Below are 20,161 nucleotides of genomic sequence, written 5' to 3'. Positions count from 1 at the left end.
AAAACTTGTTACGAGAAAATCGGTTAAGGTTAAGTTGTCTAATGTGTTTGGCGGCAATGGAAACGGTTTAGCGGGTCGGGGATGTAGTCCTACCTCCCTCGTTTGCTGTTGGAGGTGGTCCCTACCCCGCACTTCCTGGACAACCAAGAATATCTGTTGAGCAGATTCCCCCTCCATTGTTTAGGAAGAAAAAAAAACACACACACACACACACACACACACACACACACACGCGCGCGGAGGGTTACTACCCCAAACAAGGGTAGTGGGGCTGGGAAGCCGAACCCCGGCCAGGTACCTCCAAAACCGGGGGAGGAAGGACCTGGAAAGGTCCGTCCACCCAGGAAAGACGGTGGTAAGGGTTACGGCAGGCTGAGAGCTCTCAGCCGCCCCAGACCAGGGAAATAGAGGGGGATGACGCCTCCTGGACCCTGGTCAAGAATAAGAGGAAACCGAAGTCGTCAAGGGCCGAAAAGAAGGCCCAGGCGAATGAGGGTAGCAAGAAGTCTAGGGTAGGCGCCAATCGCTCCAGGGGCGATGCCCTAGTCATCAAAACGGACGAGGCTAAGTACTCGGACGTCTTGAAGGCGATGAGGAGTGACGTCAAGCTCGGTGAACTCGGCGCCGACGTACGTCGAATAAGACGTACCCGGATGGGCGAGATGATCCTCGAGCTAAAGCGGGACGTCTCGCAAAAGGGCGCCGTCTACAAGAAGTTGGCGGAGGAAGTCCTAGGCGAGACGGTCAAGGTGAGGGCACTCACGACGGAGGTGAATCTAAGGGTTAAAGACCTGGACGAGATCACCGAAGTCGAAGAGCTCGTCACGGCACTGCGGCGACAGTGTGAAGTGGAGGCGTCCACCGCAGCCGTTCGGCTACGGAAAGGTCCAGCAGGGACACAGATAGCATTGGTTCGGCTACCTGCAGCTGACGCCTCCAAGGTAGTCAAGTTAGGGAGCGTCAAGGTGGGGTGGTCGGTATGCCCTGTGGGCATATACGAGCAACCCGAAGTTTGCTTCAAGTGCCTGGAACCGGGGCACAAGCAATGGGACTGCAAAGGCCCTGACAGAAGCAAGCTCTGTCGACGCTGCGGATTGGAGGGACATAAGGCACAATGCTGCACGAACCCTCCCAACTGTTTGATCTGTTCTAGCAAAGCTGCGAACAGCAAGCACCCCATGGGGGGTTCGAAGTGCCCGGCGTTTAAGCGTGAGGCTGCAAAATCACAGTGCAGGTAACGCAGCTAAACCTGAACCACTGTGATGCAGCCCAGCAACTGCTGTGTCAGACAGTTGCTGAATGGGGGACGGATATCGCCATCATAGCAGATCCTTACCGGGTACCCGCCAGGAACGGTAATTGGGTCACCGATGGGTCTCAAATGGCAGCGATATGGACAACGGGGAAATACCCAGTCCAAGAGTTGGTGTCTTCGACACACGAGGGCTTCGTCATTGCCAAAATCAACGGGGTCTTCTTCTGCAGCTGCTATGCGCCTCCTCGACGGTCGATCGAGCAGTTCGGTCGAATGCTAGATTGTTTGACGGCTAACTTGATGGGGCGTAGGCCGGTGGTGATAGCGGGGGACTTCAACGCTTGGGCCGTGGAATGGGGAAGCCGATCCACGAATCAACGGGGCCAGATCCTGCTGAAATCACTGGCCATGTTGGATGTGGACTTGGCTAATGTCGGTACCAAAAGTACCTACAGCTGGAACGGGGCCGAGTCGATTATCGACGTTACGTTCTGGAGCCCTGGCCAAATGAGTAGTTCGAACTGGAGGGTAGATGATGGCTACACTCACAGCGACCACCTGGCGGTTCGCTACAGTATCGACTATACGACCAGCATTCAGGGGACGGAAGAAGGGGCAAGGCCTAGCCCTCGTATGTGGAAGACATCATACTTCGACGACGAGGTATTTAAGGAAGCGCTCCGCCGCGAGCACAATACTCTCGGTCTGAGCGGCGAGCAGTTGGTAACAGTACTCTCGCGTGCATGCGATGCCACCATGCCTAGGAAAGTCCACCCTAAGAATGGGAGGCCACCGGCTTACTGGTGGACTCAAGCAATTGCTAACCTGCGCCGGGCCTGCCTACGGGCAAGGAGGCGGATGCAGCGAGCACGCACAGAAGAGGAGCGTGTTGAACGACGGGTGGCGTTCGTGGCTGCTAGAGCCGCTCTGAAGAGTGAAGACTGAGATTAGATCAAGCAAAAAAGTCTGCTTCGAGGGCTGTGTCAAAGTGCCAACGCGAATCCATGGGGTGACGCCTATAGGGTCATAATGGCCAAGACACGTGGGGCGATGGCCCCTACAGAGCGGTCTCCAGAGATGCTGGAGAGGATCATCGCGGGGCTCTTCCCACGTCACGACCCAAGTCCCTGGCCTCCCTTTGTGGAGCTGCAGGGGCCAGGGTGGCCGACGAGGGCAGAGTAACGGTGGCGGAACTTGCGGGGATTGCACAGTCCCTTAGTGTAGGTAAGGCGCCAGGACCGGATGGTATTCCGAACCTGGCCATCAAAGCGGCCATTGCTGAGGCTCCCGAGATGTTCAGATCTGTCATGCAGAGATGCCTGGACGAGGGAATCTTCCCTGAAGCATGGAAAAGGCAGAGCTTGGTCCTATTGCCAAAGGCGGGAAAACCACCGGGGGATCCGTCGGCATATAGACCAATATGCCTGCTTGATACGGTGGGGAAGGTGCTCGAGAAGATCATCCTCAACAGGTTGGTGATACGCACGGAGGGTGCGGATGGTCTATCGAGTAACCAGTTTGGCTTCCGAAAGGGTAAGTCGACCGTAGACGCTACCCTAGTAGCACACATATTCCACATAGGTTACTGCAACTCGTATATGTGACCGGATTCAGTCACAATCAAGTTGCTGCAACCATTTTTGTCTGACTTGTGCTGTTCGGGTATCTCGTCGGTTACCAAATCCGCGAAGATAGCTATCCAGCGTAAGAGGAGGGGAGTTCGCTATTGTGCAGTAGTGACTCTCGACGTGAGGAATGCTTTCAATAGTGCCAGTTGGGCAGCTATTGCAGATGCGCTCCTGCGTCTTGGAATTCCCGAGTACCTGTACAAGATTCTCGGAAGCTACTTCCAGAATCGAGTACTGGTATACGACACGGAGGCGGGTCGGCAGTGCATTGGCATAACCTCAGGGGTTCCGCAAGGTTCCATACTGGGTCCGGTGTTATGGAACGTCATGTACGACGGTGTCTTGAGGTTGAAGTTCCCGGTGGGCGTGGTAATCGTCGGCTTCGCTGACGATATTACGCTGGAGGTCTACGGCGAATCGATCGAATAGGTGCAGTTGACTGCAGCCCACTCGATCGCAATAGTGGATGAGTTCCAGGAAGTTAGAACTGGCTCACCACAAGACTGAGGTGGTTGTTGTTAACAACCGAAAGTCGGAGCAACAAGCGGTGATAAGGACAGGCAACTGCACGGTCACCTCTGAACGCTCCATCAAACTCTTGGGGGTAATGATCGACGATAAGCTCACCTTTTGTAGCTACGTCAATTACGCCTGCAAGCGTGCCTCCACAGCTATAGTGGCATTGTCCCGGATGATGTCCAATAGCTCTGCGGTTTATGCCAGCAAGCGCAAGCTTCTGGCTAACGTTGCTCTGTCCATACTGAGCTCATGTGCCTAAGAATTGCGAGCGCGTACCGTACCGTGTCGCACGATGCACTTTGCGTCATCACCGGTATGATGCCTATTGACATCGTTATCGGTGAAGACATAGAGTGCTTCGAAATGCGCGGCACGAGAGGCATCCGTAGGACTGTCAGGTGCCTCAATGGTCAAATGGCAGCGTGCGTGGGACAGTTCCACTAAGGGTAGATGGACACATAGGTTGATACCGGAGATAGGTACGTGGGTCAAGAGGCGCCATGGGGAAATCACTTTCCACCTGACCCAGGTCCTTACAGGCCATGGTTGCTTCAGACAGTACCTTCACCGGTTCGGACACTCGGCCTCGCCCGACTGTCCGGTGTGCTCAGGTTTAGAGGAATCGGCGGAACACGTGTTGTTCGTATGCCCGCGTTTTCGCACAATGCGTGACCACATGCTTGCCACATGTGGTCTGGACACTACCCCGGACAACCTAGTCCGGAGGATGTGTAAAGATGAAGCTGGCTGGAACGCCGTTTTATCGGCTATCGTCCAAATCGTCTCAGAGCTACACAGAAGGTGGCGCGTGGACTTGAGGAATGGCTAGTTCAGGCGCAAATAAGAGGTGGTCCAAGGGATCGGAGTCGGCTTCATGGGTCATACCGGTGCCCTGTGGTTGAACTCGATCCTTTTATCGAACAAGTGGCCGCGTGAAGAACAACATGGTATCGTCGCTTTCGCGGCGTCGGTCAACCGGGCGGGTTCCGCGCCCGATGACGGAAAGGGGTCCTCGTCAAGGCTAGGGAAGGCGTAGGCACCGCGTCGGCAAGTCCCTCTGTGTCCTGGCGAATAGGCCCTATCGCAGAAAGGACAATTTGGGGTGCACGCGGCATCATCATTCTTGATACCAGTCGTGCAGAGGGAAACAGGCGCGAAGTCGACCCTTCCCACCTTCCGAGGACATAGGGCGTGGTAAGGCCACCTGGAAAGCCGGCAACGCGCTGGCACAATACCATGGTGTTCTTCTAAAAAAGCGAGTTACGATGTTCGGTGCTGCAAGGACACGCAGCTAACCTCGAGGGTGCGTTGTGCACTGGCCCCCCTTTGAAGCATTACTTTCTGGTTGTACCGAAGGGACTATGGGCTTGGCGACAATGGAAACGCTTTTTTTTTTTCTTCCTAAACAATGGAGGGGGAATCTGCTCAACAGACATCCTGGGTTGACCAGGAAGTGCGGGGTTAGGGATCACCGAGGGAGGCAGGACTACATCCCGACCCGCTAAACCGTTTCCATTGCCGCCAAGCCCATAGTCCCTTCGGAAACTGGAAACGCTTTAGCGGGTCGGGGATGTAGTCCTGCCTCCCTCCCCTAGTAGCACACATGTTCCAGGTCGGTTGCCGTAATCGATATTCGACCGAATTTGGTCATAATCATGTTGCTATAACCAGATTTGATAGAAATGTGCTACTTGGGTCGTTTGCTGTTGGAGGTGATCCCTAATCCCGCACTTCCTGGACAACCCAGGCTGTCTGTTGAGCAGATTCCCCCTCCATTGCTTAGGAAGAAAAAAAATAATTCTCTCCAAATAGCCAGATGTCCACTCATCCCGCGAGGGGAATTGTGTTGAAAATGTCCTATGAGGAAAACTACTAACGTGTGTGAGATCACTTGGAGCAAGGAAAATTTTGTCTCAATTAACCATAAGCGTAAACAACAAAGTATATGTAGAACTGCAGTTTACATGATTCTCTTCCATAAAACCGAGTACCCTCAGTCGGTAAGTATAAGAAAATGCATCTTGTTTGAGATGAATGTGCAGTGGGGCCACGTCGAAGAGAACTTCAAGAGCAGCCGTGGGAGTTGAAGAGAACGCACCAGTCATTGCCATCAGGCACATCCTTTGAAGATGGCCTAATTTAGACTGTACTGTCCTCACTTCCCCTTTTGCCGCCATAAGACATAAGACATAAGACATCCATAAGCCAAAATTGGTCGTACAACTGTTGTGTAAATCCATTTGATATATTTAGGTTTAAGACCCCAAGTTTTACCAAAGGTTCGTCGGCATTGGAAAGCCATACACGCCTTTTTGATTCTGAACTTAATACTTCACTTGATTAGTTAGGACATTGATTTCAGAACCAAAAAGATGAAATGGGCGAATGCCGTTACGGTAACGTTTTCCGTGAAAAGAACAATAGATGCTTTATTCGGATTAACCGAAAGGCCATATTGGCGACACCAACTTTCAACTACCTGAAGAACGTTTGTCGGTTTTTAAGCATCTGGTGAATCCATTTGGTAATTATATTAGGTTGCCCATGACAACATGCGGCTTCCAATATTGCATCGAAAGACACGTTGTCGAAAGCACATTCAATATCTAAAAAGCAACCAAGCACTATTGCTTTTGAGCGATTGCTTTCTCGATACCGTAGACAACCTTGTGTAGAAGAGTCACGGTGGACTTTCCATTTTTTCTTCTAATCTTTATTTGGAGTAGGGAAAAGCTCATTTACCCAGCTCTTTTCGCTTCAGAATATTGTTATTGTATGAAACATGTTGAAAAATACAGTTTCCCCCAACGTACAGTGAGACCAAAAAGTATTAGTCTAGCTGTGTGTTTTCTAGAAAATGTCAAAGATAGAATGTAGTAAGCTCAAAAAATGAAACTATCGATTACATTGTGTAGCAAATTAATCAATTCATCTTTATTGTTAAAAATCAAACAGAAAAAATAAACAATAACAAAAACAAAGGTAACAAAACATAACAATTCATTAAATACGGGCTCAAAAAGTATTCGTCTATTCAGGTTTAGCGCGCTTTTGAAACTAAAACAGGAGTTGTAGAATGGAATTCAATATTTCGTTGGATTCCCCTGTGTATCTATGACGGGCTGTAGTTTTTTTTCTTTAATCTTTATTAAGGTGTTTTTTATTTCTACAGACTAAGTTCAACACCGGACGGGCTGTAGTTCTTGTGGCATAGAACTGACCAAATTAGCCGTAACGGTGGACGGAATATTCTTCCATTCTCCTTTCAACACTAATTTCAATTCGTTGTTGTTGGAAATATGACTTTCACGAATTTGACGAAAAGTTTGTCGTTCAGAACCTTCCAATGGAGTTAAATTGGATTCATATCTGGGCTCTGAGGAGGCGTTTTGAGTTGATTGGGGTATTATAGAGTTGCTACAGTAGTAGCAAGTACTTGCAAGTAGCTTAGTACTTGGGTCTGTGTGCTTGAGGTAATTATCACCCCGTAAGATGTATGTTTCCTGTAAGCCGAATTGCTCAGCACTAGCGTTCAAATTTTCTTTCAAAATGCGGATGAACATTTTGTGATACGTAGTTCCTTCAATAATGTGAAATTTTCCCACACCGGTTGCGCTCAAGCATCTCAGAGACCATGACCAAATATACTATATTATCAATATGATTCACTCTCACGAAATTTTGGCGACACCACATGTGGCGCCAACTTGCGTCCAAAAGGATCGATACACACGTAAATCGAACTACCCAAAATATGACGATCGTTTTACGCACACTTCGAAATGTCATCATGAAAAAAAATAGGGATGCTTGATGTTTTTTTTGCAAACTTAATCGATTATGTTTAATCGAATGCAAACGGAAAATCAAATGTTGTAGCAGAAGTGTGGTAGGCATATTTTTGTGGAAATGTATAATAAATTTGATATAGCTCGTTGAACTGTATCCAGCGGGACCATGCCGGTGCGCCATATCGAAATTGACGCACGCTGAAGCAGTTGGAGAGCTATACGAGGTTGCTGTGGAAGTTTACATTCTTCTCGCATTGTACATACTCGCTCTCTGTTTCGCACACCATGTTGCTGTTTGCTCATATGACTGCAACACTTTTATCAAATATACTATTTATATTAACAATATGATTCACTCTCTCAAAATTCTGGCGACCCCACATGTGGCGCCAACTCGCGTCCAAAAAGTTCGATACACGTTATAATTAAACTACCCAACATATGACGATCGTTATACACACACACTTACGGAGCCGAATTTATTGAATTCAACATTTGACTAGCAAACATTACCGCTTGGCAATGGTTAAACTCACTGGTATTTTTTAACAGCAAGGAAGGGACCCTGATCAATTTACTTATGTTTTGTTACACTTTTTGAATTTAAATGTAAATTAACAATTTATAGATTTATAGATTTATGATTTATAGATATATTCACTACTAATAATCCACACATATTTATTGGCAAAAATACATAGATTTAACTTATGATGTATATCAGCGCACACATAACCATTCTCCACGCGTACTTCTAATAAAATATATATCCAAATAAACTTTATGTGTGGTCTCGTATTAGCAATTATTTAATTTATTGGTGGTTCTATATCGATTATATTAGGGTGGAGCTATTGCAAAAATTTATAACAGCGATACATATATCTTATATAGATATTTTTGGCAGTGTAGATGCATAAGAGTTTACAAAATGATTGTTTGAGCTCGAAAAACGATGGAATTCCGACATTCAAGACTTAAGGATTTTTGAAAACCTGACGATTTTTATCACATTTTCAAGGATGATATGATCAAAATATGTCACCAACTTGTGAGATGAGCATGTCCGGTTGGTGTAGGAAATTTTTAGGTTAAATTATTTTCTTGGAATGTTTTTTTTTTTTTGGTTTTGAAAGTAAGGAACACATTTGTTTTATTGAGTTTTACCAATATTAGCGGAGCTCAGTGGCGTAGCCACGGGGATGGTTGTGAACATAAACCCCTCCCCAGAGACAACATTTTTAGAAGAAATTTGTTTTTGGAATAAAAAAAATGTTCAGAAAACCCCCACCAGACCAATTTTCTGGCTAAGCCACTGCGGAGCTTAATCATTGGTAAAACTTTTTGAAATTACGGTTCTGGTCATTGTTGATCTAGATTTTTTCCTTTAGATAGATGAATGAAAGTGAAGCTCATCGATCACTTCAAAGTCTGATGGTTGTACCAAGAATCATGCAAATAAGAGTCGTTTAGAAGAAAAAGCATTTGGAGTATAATTTTCGTTTATTGGTTCACTATTCTGAAGTGTGGGACAATTTTGTTTTCATAACATTCATCCCTTTTCTGACTTAACATCAAAACTTTTGAAAATCTTTTACAAAACTACCCTGGTTCCAATCATCCAGATTTTGTAATTGCGTTTTCTGTTGGTGGTATTTGGCTTGGCCTCGGGCGTGACCTAATAATTAAGTGTTATTGAAAGTGATTGCAATAATGCGACTATAAAATGAAAAGTGAACTAAATTTTGAATGTATCAATCAAGGTAACTCATTTAGCACTCACCGCATCAAATCAACGGCGGCACTGTATATGCATATTTCTATTTGTGTGCTTTTGACAGAACAGGTCTACGGTGGCGCGATCTGTTCATTTTAAAGCGGCGGTTTTTGCTCATTGTTTGCTCCATCGGTAATGCATTCTGGTGAAAATAAAAGTTTCTAATGGTTATTTCTCCAAATTTCTCTCTTACTATCATAGAAAACGGCGTTCTAATATTGGTTATAAAAATATGGTGAAAACTAAGCTGCTGTTTGAAAGAGCCACATGATTTGTAGTAAAATGAATTTGCTTTTTGATTGAATCTACGAAACAATTGATCTAATCTTTAACTACGCATCGGAGCGATATGATTTCTAAGACAAAACATAGCAAACATTTTTCTAGATTTTCATACGCTAGCTGGAAGTAAATCCATTTCTAGCCACCTTCAACATACATGATGTTGCTTTGTAGACGCATATCGCAAGTAACAATTTCCATACTTCTTGGATTTATTTAATTCTTATAGCGGATTTAAAATAGCAACCACCATAGCTAGTTGCTAAGTTTTATTGTCGATCTTATTGCTATCATTATGAGAGACTTATATATATATATATATATATATATATATATATATATATATATGCTGAAAAGGCTTCAAACGTCAACCGCATATTGACCTTATAAGCGGCTCTACAGTTGTTGTGGAGATCCAACTCCAACTTTCATAGCTCGATCAAAACCAAAATGTTTGGTCGTAATGTGGTCAAATTAGTTACCCCAATAGAATATTTACATTGCAAAGAGTTCATAAACGTGTGTAATAAGAGCAAAATTTTTCGTTATCGAAATTTATGATGGACATATTGAAAATGGAGAAGCATTTTCAAGTCGGTAAAAGTTATCACTGACATTCATGATTAGACAAAGTTTTCACCACGTAATAAACTTTTTTGGTAGTTGATTTGCATTATAAATATATTAGGGAGAAATATCAATATATTCAAGGGAGATCCAGTGCATAATCTCCATCCAAGCGTTTCTCAGCTATTTTTAGATGATTATCGAGTTTGGCTTCGTTATGCTCTTTGACGCTAGAGCTTCAATAAATAAGTTATTTAGACTATTACTTGGTAATAATCGATTCCTCCTTAATTTTTATATGATGATTGGAAGAAAAAAATCGAGGAAATTGAGGAGGTTAATAATTGACTATTTTACAACTAAAAGGTTCCGTTCAAGGGGGAAAAAAAAGTTGTTCGGGACCCCTCGGTAGATTTTTTTTTCAAATAGTCACGAATTGAAAGCTTAAGAGCTATATTTTCACGTAGTGAAATTATTAGCGATGCTCATTTTTTGCCTTTCTCGTACAACAAAGTTGTACCGAAAGGCTATCATTTCACTACGAAAACGAGCTCTTTATAGAAGCCTCGGAGACCCATAGTGTTATATACCAATCGACTCAGCTTGACGAGCTGAGATGTCTGTCTGTCCGTGTGTATGTGTGTGTGTATGTGTGTGCACAAAAGCTAAGAAAAACACTAGACAACTTTCCATATAGTAATCCTAATCCGATTTTCTCGCAACAAGTTTCATTCGACAGAGGACAAAGCCTAGTTGATCACTATTGAATTTGATAACGATCGAACAATACGTTTAAAAGTTATAAAGAAAATGGTACATCGAACCATATTAACACCATATAAGGTTGGTGTCTTGGCTGAATGCGAGAAAGGCACCAACACCGCTAGGTGGATTAATCAGGGTTTTGTCACACACCGCGTTGAATTATCTTGAATTTATGAAATCAATGATGATTTCTTTTCAAATTAACTCGCATGCATAATCCCATTTTTGAGAATTCCCAAATTGTTATCAATTTTTGTATATGATTCGATAGAGAGAAACGAACTTTTGTGAACAAACTGCCCGATATGAGAGTCTGATATAAATACAATTCAAACATAATTACGTTTGTGGTACAATCTCTCTATATAAAAATGAGTTTGCATCTCCTTTGAGGCAATATAACTCACGAACGGGTTGACCGATTTGTACGGGTTTCTCATTAATCGATTCGTCTTGAGGACAGCTGTGTTATAAAATATCACTAAATTTTGAGGAGAAAGTTGAGAAATTGTGAAAATACAATTTTGATGCGAGTTGTAAGGAAACCCAATACGATCGCGCTAAAAATGATCTAGAGTGCGGCGCTGAATGAACTCAACACTTGACAGTAAGAATGCAAAATACAGACTTTGTAAATCTCGATGTTCTATATGTCGATATCTCTCCCTATGTCGATGGTTTTCTGGGTCCCTTCAATCTACATACATTTTGGCTTTCTACATCTCGATAACTTCCCTATTTCTAAATCTTTCTATCCCGATGGGTTGTAATCGTATCTTGTTCTGGATTCACTCTCCTTATGTCGATATGTTCAAATTTTTAGGCTACTAGACCATATTTGGACGATAACAATACAGATCAACAATAAGTAATGATATTTGTTTTGTTGTCGTTTCTCATAGCAACAAGCTGTTTTGGATCTAGTACCAATTTAAATTTTCCTTCCATTCCTCGATCTCTCCCTATCTCGATGGTCCCTTCAGTATCGAGATGTGGAGAGCGATTGTAGTTTAATCCCGAGCAAAGTCGGGTACGTTCAACTAGCTTTTCTTGCGAAAGTATCGAAAAATAATCTATTAAATCCCAAAAAATATCTGATATTGGATACGAAATCGAAAAAGCACAAAAAAATGGGCGTAATTAAGTTTAGCCGAAATATCTCACCGTAATGCTACGTTTTGAAAAGGCAAGTGAATTGAGCAACTTAGTTGAATGCAATTTACTTGCCAAGAGTTGAACATGTTCAACTTACTGTCCGTTCAAGTGAGTTGAGCGAAGGTGTTCACTTTCCATGTCTATATGTAACAAAATAATCATACTCATAATGATAAGCGCAACATAACAAAACGCAATCGGATGAGTGTCATCTTCATGGCTTTCCACTCAAGATACATATTCATTCAATCAATGGTAGGCAGCGAAATGTTTTCAATTCATAATAAGTTGAAACGCAGTTGTTAAGTTCCAGTAGGAATGTAGGACACCGAAGATCAAGAAGAATGATGCATTGGAATAATATCGATAATATTCAGAAAGAATTAACCAAATTTCTTGCTGAAGAAAATGATAGAAATGTTTACAGTGGAACAATCATTTTAATGTTTGCGGAACGGCTTTCACAGTTTGAACGTTTGAAGCAAAGATGTAGTTTGTCTGCTTTGCACTGCTTCATCGAAATATTTACAGTAGTGTTTGCATTTAACAAAGTCGATATTCCGGTAATCGATTTATTGAAAAATGTATGGACATCCCCACACTGTAAAATGTCATCGAACAACTGTATGACTACTCACCGGAAGATGGCAGGAGGGTTTTCCAGCACAAGCTAGAAAAAAACATGTTTAGATTCCTCTTTGCTCGCTAGATGATGTTGTTATCACCGGCAAATTGTTCGCCATTTCGTTGTATGGGAAAACTCGAAGTGAACCATATTGTTAATATAATATATTTGCCATGACGGAGCCCCCACCTTGCTTTAATGCTCAAAAGAGATTCTGCGGCTATTTCTCAATATTCCTTTTTCGCCATACCATACATCGGTCATTTGATGCAAATATGCTGTACTTGCTTTCGTCAGATAACATGAATTGATTCCGAAAGCCATCCTTCTTCCAGCGATATTTTTAGCTGAAATCGAGCTGTTTTTGATAATTTGATGGCTCACTTGAATTTTCTTCCTTGATACTCGCCCATTATACCCATACTTTTCACAGGTATTTCTGTTCGTATTGGTTCATATCTGAGCACATCTTCTCTTCAACTCACTTGCCTATATGGGTGAACTCGTTTTAAGGGATTTTTTTATTTTCCGCACGATAAATCGCTCATCGTTATCAGTTTACCATCGCTGACGACCACTTTGTTATTTGTTTTGATAGATTTTTGTGACGCTGATGCGATCAATCACCAATTAACTGGTTGAATTCATGCTACACTTGGTTTACCCACATTTCTTGTCATAAGTCAACTTCCTCTAATTATGCAGGCGTAGAATAAGTTTTTTTCATTTGGACTCATCCTTTTACTTTTCCCACCCATGGTGCTTCTATTTTCCGCGCCAAGTTCAAACACATTATTTGATCTGTCATTGAATATTGACAAAAATGTTGCTAGACATCACTAGAGTGTGCTAGTGTAACTACATGCGAATAAAACTATTATATTCGTGTTTCACTCGATTATTTTTTGAATAAACGAATACTTTTTGAGCGAGCAAAATTGACGAAATTTAGATATTCTCTACATACCAGAAAAAGTAATTGAAATTTCTATTTGTTCTTGAATAACAATCATGCGTTGATAAATTTTCTACCAAATTTAGAAGAAAGTTTTTTGATTTCACTTCTATCACACCTAAGTTTTACATTTTACTAAAGAATATGCAGCTAGACGAATACCTTATGGACCCACTGTATATCATTTGCGTGCTGTACCGAAAATGCTCCGCCATGATAAATTTAACCATTCTTACCTTATATTTACTGCATTCAATGAAAAATTAGAACATTTTCTCCGGCATGCAACGTCGGCGCCATGTTGCTATATCGAAGTCCTCAGTTACCCAGATTTCGGGTCCAGGTATAAATGACCCAACGACTGAGTTATTTCAGGTTAGCGTGTAGAACTGCTCTTGTGGGCTTTCTCAAATAGGCGCAAAACCTCCTCGTCTTTTAATATCAACAGAAAAACATAGGTTTCAAATGATACATACATAGGTTTCTTACATATAACTTATCAATAACTTCACATTAAAATACTGTCCTAGTTAAACTATGATCTGGAGTGTGTTGTGGGAAGCAGAGAGCTGTAAAGCTAACTGTTTTCGGAGGGTACTGCGGGAAAGTTGAAAGTCATATATCCTCGAGCAGGAAGCGAAAGGCTTATTTTGTGCATAATTCGTTCGTGCACCTCTTATGTAAATAAAGCGAGTTGATCGAAGTTGGCGGAAGGGGATATTAACGTTCAACTGACAGAGCAAAGCCGGGAAATCAATTCTTGATTGTGATAGATCCGAGATGAAAAGGGATTTTGAAACGTCTCGACGATCACTAAGCAGATCTAAACTAATAAGCTGACAGCGTGCTTTATAGCTAGGGAAATTATTTGGGTTATTCCAGGGAAGACGACGCAGGGCGAAACGGACAAATTTGCGCTGTACTGCTTCAATTCGCATTATGCTGTTTCGGTAGAAAGGAGCCCAGACAACAGATGAATATTCCAATAATGACCTCACCAACGCGCAGTATAAAGATTTAAGACATTGAATATTATCAAAGTGTTTTGCTAATGCTATGCGAAAAATAAATCCAAGTGCTTTTGACGCTTTTGAGGTAATGAAGTCGAAGTCTCTTCTAATAACTGTGGGCCCAATTTTGTTGAGGTAAACAAGAAATATCAATGGCCCTATGTGACTACTTTGCGGTACACCTGAGGAAACGTCAAAATATTGTGAATGGTATCTCCTAGTTCGATGGCCATTTCACGGCCAGTTAGGTAGGATTGAAGCCAGCACAGAAAAGATCCAGAAAATCTTAGGCGTTCAAACTTAGCAACTGTAATCCTGTGATTAATTTTATCGACTGCATATTTGTAAGATTGGTAAGCATGTTGATTGGCATGAATAGGCATGATTGCCAAGCAGTCATCAAACTGCAAACTAAAAGCTTTTTCAAAACACGTTTGATATGCACAAAACCTCTCTGAAGTAGTATCATTCAATAGATGATGATAATTGTATAGGGAAGGCTGGAGTTCCTGGGGGACCTCATCGTAGACAGGGTCCAGAAATCGGTCCGTTTCATCGTACCGCCAACCGCCATCTCAAGCTGCCACCGCGTGTCGCCATCGCTGCATCGCCGCTGTTAGAGTGGGCAAGCAGGCGCTTGGCGACATCGTCGCCGCTCGAGACGGGCACATTGACCTGTCCGTAGGTCAACGACTGGGCCGGTAAGCCATCAGAATCCGGTGAGTCCATCTAGTGGATAAAGTCTTTTTTGTGGAGTGGGGCGTCCGCTGAGGGCGCCTCGGAGTTGTTTTTTGTCCAGTCAAAAGACTGAAGGAAGGCCTTTAAAAGCCATTCAGAAGAATTTGGTGATCCGTGAAAGCGGGCGTGACGTGTAATTTATGATTCAGAAGAAGAAATGCATTTTCAGCTACGTACGATTTCCTGCCAAGATCTCCGAGCTTCTCTGCTGGTATCGTTATCGGAGGTCACCAGTGAGCCCAAGTACACGAGTTCTTAAGCCGGCAGAACCAAATAACTGGACGGTCTTCGTGAAAATCGTACCACTCGTGTCAATCCCTGCCCTTCGGATTACTCCCTACAAAGCGATGTTGAATAGCAGACACGAAAGACCATCACCTTGCCGTAACCCTCAGCCCGTTTCAAATGGACTGGAGAATGCCTCTGAAGCTCGAACTACGCACATCACCCGATCCATCGTCGCCTTAAACAACCGTATCAGTTTATCCGGAAATCCGTTTTCATGCATTAGCTGCCATAGCTGGTCTCGATCGATTGTATCATATGCGGCTTTGAAGTCGATAAATAGATGATATGTGGGCCCTCCTTAGCCTAGCGGTAAGATGCGCGGCTATACAGCAAGACCATGTTGAGGGTGGCCGGGTTCGATTCCCGGTGCAGGTCTAGGCAATTTTCGGTTTGGAAATGGTCTCGACTTCCCTGGGCATAAAAGTATCGTCGTGTTAGTCTCATGATATACGAATGCAAAATGGTAACTTGGCCTCGCGGTTAATAACTGTGCGTGGATGTGCTGAATGAACACTAACCAGCGACGCGGCAATGTCCCAGTGGGGGATGTAATACCAATAAGAAGAAGAAGTGTGGGCACGTTATATTCGCGGCATTTCAGAAATACCTGAAGTACGACGAACATCTGATCTGTGGCAGAGCGTTCCACCTGGTACTGCTCCACCAACTCTCTTGCGAGTGGAGTTAATCGGCGACATATAATTTGGGAGAGTACCTTGTAGGCGGCGTTCAGCAGTGTGATTGCACGGTAGTTGCTACAATCTTATCGCCCTTTGGGACACTATAAGTGCGGCTAGCTCAGGGCTACTCTTATCTCTGGTCGGCTTCACGCATTCTCGAGAAAACCCACAACAAACGAGCGGACAAGAGCGATCAACAATAGAGGAAGGAACATACATGCACCTAAGGCTTAGTCTGAAATATTAACGGTAACAACAACATTATCTTTTTTTTATCTTACTTTTATTATTTCATATTTTTCCGACTTAATTATAGGAGAGGATTAGGTTAAGGAAGGATAGAACGGAAAAGGGAGCATTTCGTTGCGGCCGTGCTGCTTACGTTGGGGCCCTTGCATGCATAGGGAGACAGAGAACAACGGGAACATACCTAGTCTTCTTCTTCGGTACCCGGCTAGGGTTGGAGGCCGCTTAGATTGACCTTTTATGAGCGACTATCCAGCAATTCGAAGGGTTTCTACAGCTTGTCCTACAGTCCCGCACCCGGGTCTTCTCGAATGGTGTTTCCGATGGAGCTTTCCAGCGAATTGCGTTTTCTGGGACTCGAACTGACCCTATCGTACTCGGCTGCTGATGACGCCGTCCGCGTGATGCTTGCCGTTGAACCTTCAAGTCAATAGGGTGCATTCGACCTCCGTACCTATCTCTCCGTGACCCTGGAGATGCTTCTGTCAACTCCAGTTACCTGGTGACGTCCCTTAGCCCGTGCGCGAGGTAACAACACATCGGATATTGGGCGGACCTATGAGCGGGGGTGATCCCACCGGATCTCACAGGTGCCGTCACCTCCACAACTTTGGTTGTCACGCACTCGCCACGTGTGGCGCGGTAATAACGTGGGGGCTAACCGGCCACCGGCTCAAGAACTCTCTACCACCAGTAGGCCTTCAAACTTGGCTTCGATTCACGTGTGATTCACCGCCAGACGAACGACGGACGCGGTCACGGTCACGATCACTGATCACTTCGGTGTAATTCCGGTTTTCCTGGGTCGAACGGTATCCATCGACACTTTAGTAATCTCTTGCTTTCGCGTCGTTTAGCGTCGTCCAAAAGCGTTGCACTTGTGCGAAATTTTTCGGTGATTTTTCGATTTGTCGATTCAGGTTTTTTTTGTCTGATGGTTGCAGCCTGTGTTTCTGTTCACTGCCCAATCGATACTCTCCTCTGCCACTACTCGTGATTTGAATCCCCGTTCCGTATCTCCCGTTGTTCTCACTCTCTTCTCCACTGTTCCGGAACCACGAGACCGCCAGTTTGGTTTTGATGATGAGATGCTAACAGCGTATTTTACAGTGGTTCCCCTTTATTGATATTGTAAGATGATTTGGGATTTTGGGGTAAGGAATTTTAATGATAATAAGTGAAGTACAAATAATAAAACGATGCCTTTATAAATTTTTGAGCCAACCTACATTCAAAAATAGATTTGTACATTTATATGAATTGGAATGCACGGCTTGAATCCGACGTTTTATTGTTGCAGGCTATCGTCCGGTAACAACACACGACACCTTCCATCCACTCCTGCGGCAGAGCCTCATCTTTCCAAATCTTGGTTATTACCCAATGCAGCGCTCTAGCCAGTTCCTCACCACCGTATTTAAACAGCTTTCCCGGTAGTTGGTCAACTCCATGGACATTGTTGTTTTTCAGCCGGCCAATCTCCTCCTGGATTTCCTGGAGATTCGGAGCTGGAAGTCGTAAGACCTGTGCACGTGCTCTCAGGTTCATTACGAAACCGTCACCGTCGTCTGCCACTTCGCCATTCAGGTGCTCTTCGTAGTGCTACCGCCACCTTTGGATCACCTCACGCTCCACACTGGTTAAGAAGCCCCCAAAACGTGCGTTTTTTAGTTTTCGACCTGAAAACTACATTTTAGAGTCATGATGGCTTCAGAAGAGTTCAATACCAAATTTTCAAAACGACTTATCTGCTTTAGTAAACAAAGGTTCAAACAACGATTCCAACACCATCAACAGGTAGCAGAGGCCTGCATCTATGTATTGGTGGCGTTGGTTTGCGTGGGAGGGCTGTCAGATTCGTCGAATCGTCGTTTGAATCTTTGTTTACGAAAGCAGACAAGTCGTTTTGAAAATTTGGTATTGAGTTGAAGGATGTTTCTTGGGCTTTCTTTTGATAAGAAAATATCAATGATCTATCCACCTTGAAGGGCGGTATGAAATAAAAAATTTACGCAGATGTACAAAAGCAGTGGTTGTTCTCTGCAATGGTATAAAGAATGTGAATTGGAAAATCTTTTCTTGAGACACAATATTGGACAAACGGTTTTGTAAGCAATTAGAGCACGTTTTGTATGAATGGCCCCCAAAAATCATATTTTCAGCATAATTTTTTTGGAAATAATTTTAGCACTATGGTTTATTCTAGAAAGTTGAGCATAATGACAAAAAACATGTTTGTCTAGAAGACTACTTTGATCTATCTCGAAACCGGCCAAAGTTATTAAGGAATCTTTATAAAAAAATAGTCAATTTTCACATCAACACACCATGAAAAGCGGCAAGAGGCGGCAAGCCAAACAGCCACCATCTGAAAGATTCGGATTTAAGCTACCGAATGCACAATGTTTTGTTTTGTTCCGTCGTGTTCCACTATTGTTTTGAATCAACTTAAAATATTCCTTAATGTACGTTTTTCAGTACAACTGTTACAATTAAAAAGTGGCTAACATGATTAGTTATTTATTGCATGGTTACAGTCTCGACAAATGACAGCCATTCGTCTTAAATGTGGCTGTTTCGTCTTGATGGAGATTGTTACCAGCTTCTGAACCAGTGTGCGCTCGTTCGTAAGAAGGTTCCCGTTTATGTCCTTACTCGTTGGCTGTGGCACGTGGCCCCTACGTGAACGGTTCAACTTCTCATAGAACTTCGCGAACTATTGTTTCGCGGAATCATGAAGTTTGAGACGTCGCAAAATGGGTTTCAGATCACATCAAAAAGTGGCCACTTCTGTTGGACAAAAGCAAGGGAAACCTCTTCATGAAGAATAACAACTAGAGTTCCCTCTTACTCCACGGCAGGCTACTGACTGATATTTCTGCAAGCAGCTGCAGCTCTATTTATTTCAACAGGTGTATACAATAATCCATAGCGAACTGCCTTAATTTATACCAACGACCAACTACAACTAACCAGCGCCTGCTTCTTATCCATCGGCAATCAAATGCGAAGCGTCGCACACTACCTGATAATCCAACAACTTCCCCGGGGGCACCAGGCTCCCGGAATGCCACGGAACTTGGAATTGAGTTCCCTTCGCGAATTCATGAAGTTTGAGACGTCGCAAGACGAGTCTCGGATCAAATCGAAAAGTGACCACTTCAGAAACCACCACAGAACCTGTCCAAAACCACCAAGGAACCTTAAAATAGGCACTAAGAACATGTCTTGTGATTTTATGAAGTAAGACACACACTTGTGGGCCCTCCTTAGCCGTGCGGTAAGACGCGCGGCTACAAAGCAAGACCATGCTGAGGGTGGCTGGGTTCGATTCCCGGTGCCGGTCTAGGCAATTTTCGGATTGGAAATTGTCTCGACTTCCCTGGGCATAAAAGTATCATCGTGCTAGCCTCATGATATACGAATGCAAAAATAGTAACCTGGCTTAGAAACCTCGCAGTTAATAACTGTGGAAGTGCTTAATGAACACTAAGCTGCGAGGCGGCTCTGTCCCAGTGAGGGGATGTAATGCCAATAAGAAGAAGAAGAAGACACACTAAAAAATTATTTTTAAGACTTTTAGCAAGGTTTTCCAATTTGAGAAAAAAAGGTACCCCACTCGACCCCACACTAGTGCGTAGTGCCACTAGGATACTACGATCGATCTTGAGAAGCGATTACATTATTTTATTACTACACATATATTTCCCAATCCAGAATGAAAAACTCCTTATTTTGAAATTTGAACTCCAGCACCTGAGGCCTACATATCGTACTCATCAACACATGGATCGGAACCTATATGTACTTCCTATCGGAGGATGACGTGAAATTTTTGTATGGATTGTCAAATTTTGTGCAACCCCCTCTCCCTGATTTT

The 20,161-nt window shown here is 43.6% G+C and overlaps 1 protein-coding gene across 3 annotated transcripts in view; it reads right to left on the bottom strand.

The window, feature by feature from the left end:
- Positions 1-20,161, bottom strand: part of LOC134204743 (aminopeptidase N) — a 97,684-nt gene that overhangs the window by 22,139 nt on the left and 55,384 nt on the right. The window lies entirely within an intron of this gene.

Source organism: Armigeres subalbatus, chromosome 1 (assembly GCF_024139115.2).
Source record: "Armigeres subalbatus isolate Guangzhou_Male chromosome 1, GZ_Asu_2, whole genome shotgun sequence".
NCBI lineage: Eukaryota > Metazoa > Arthropoda > Insecta > Diptera > Culicidae > Armigeres > Armigeres subalbatus.
Note: the sequence above shows the minus strand (reverse complement) of the source record. Positions and strands in the feature narration are given on the sequence as shown.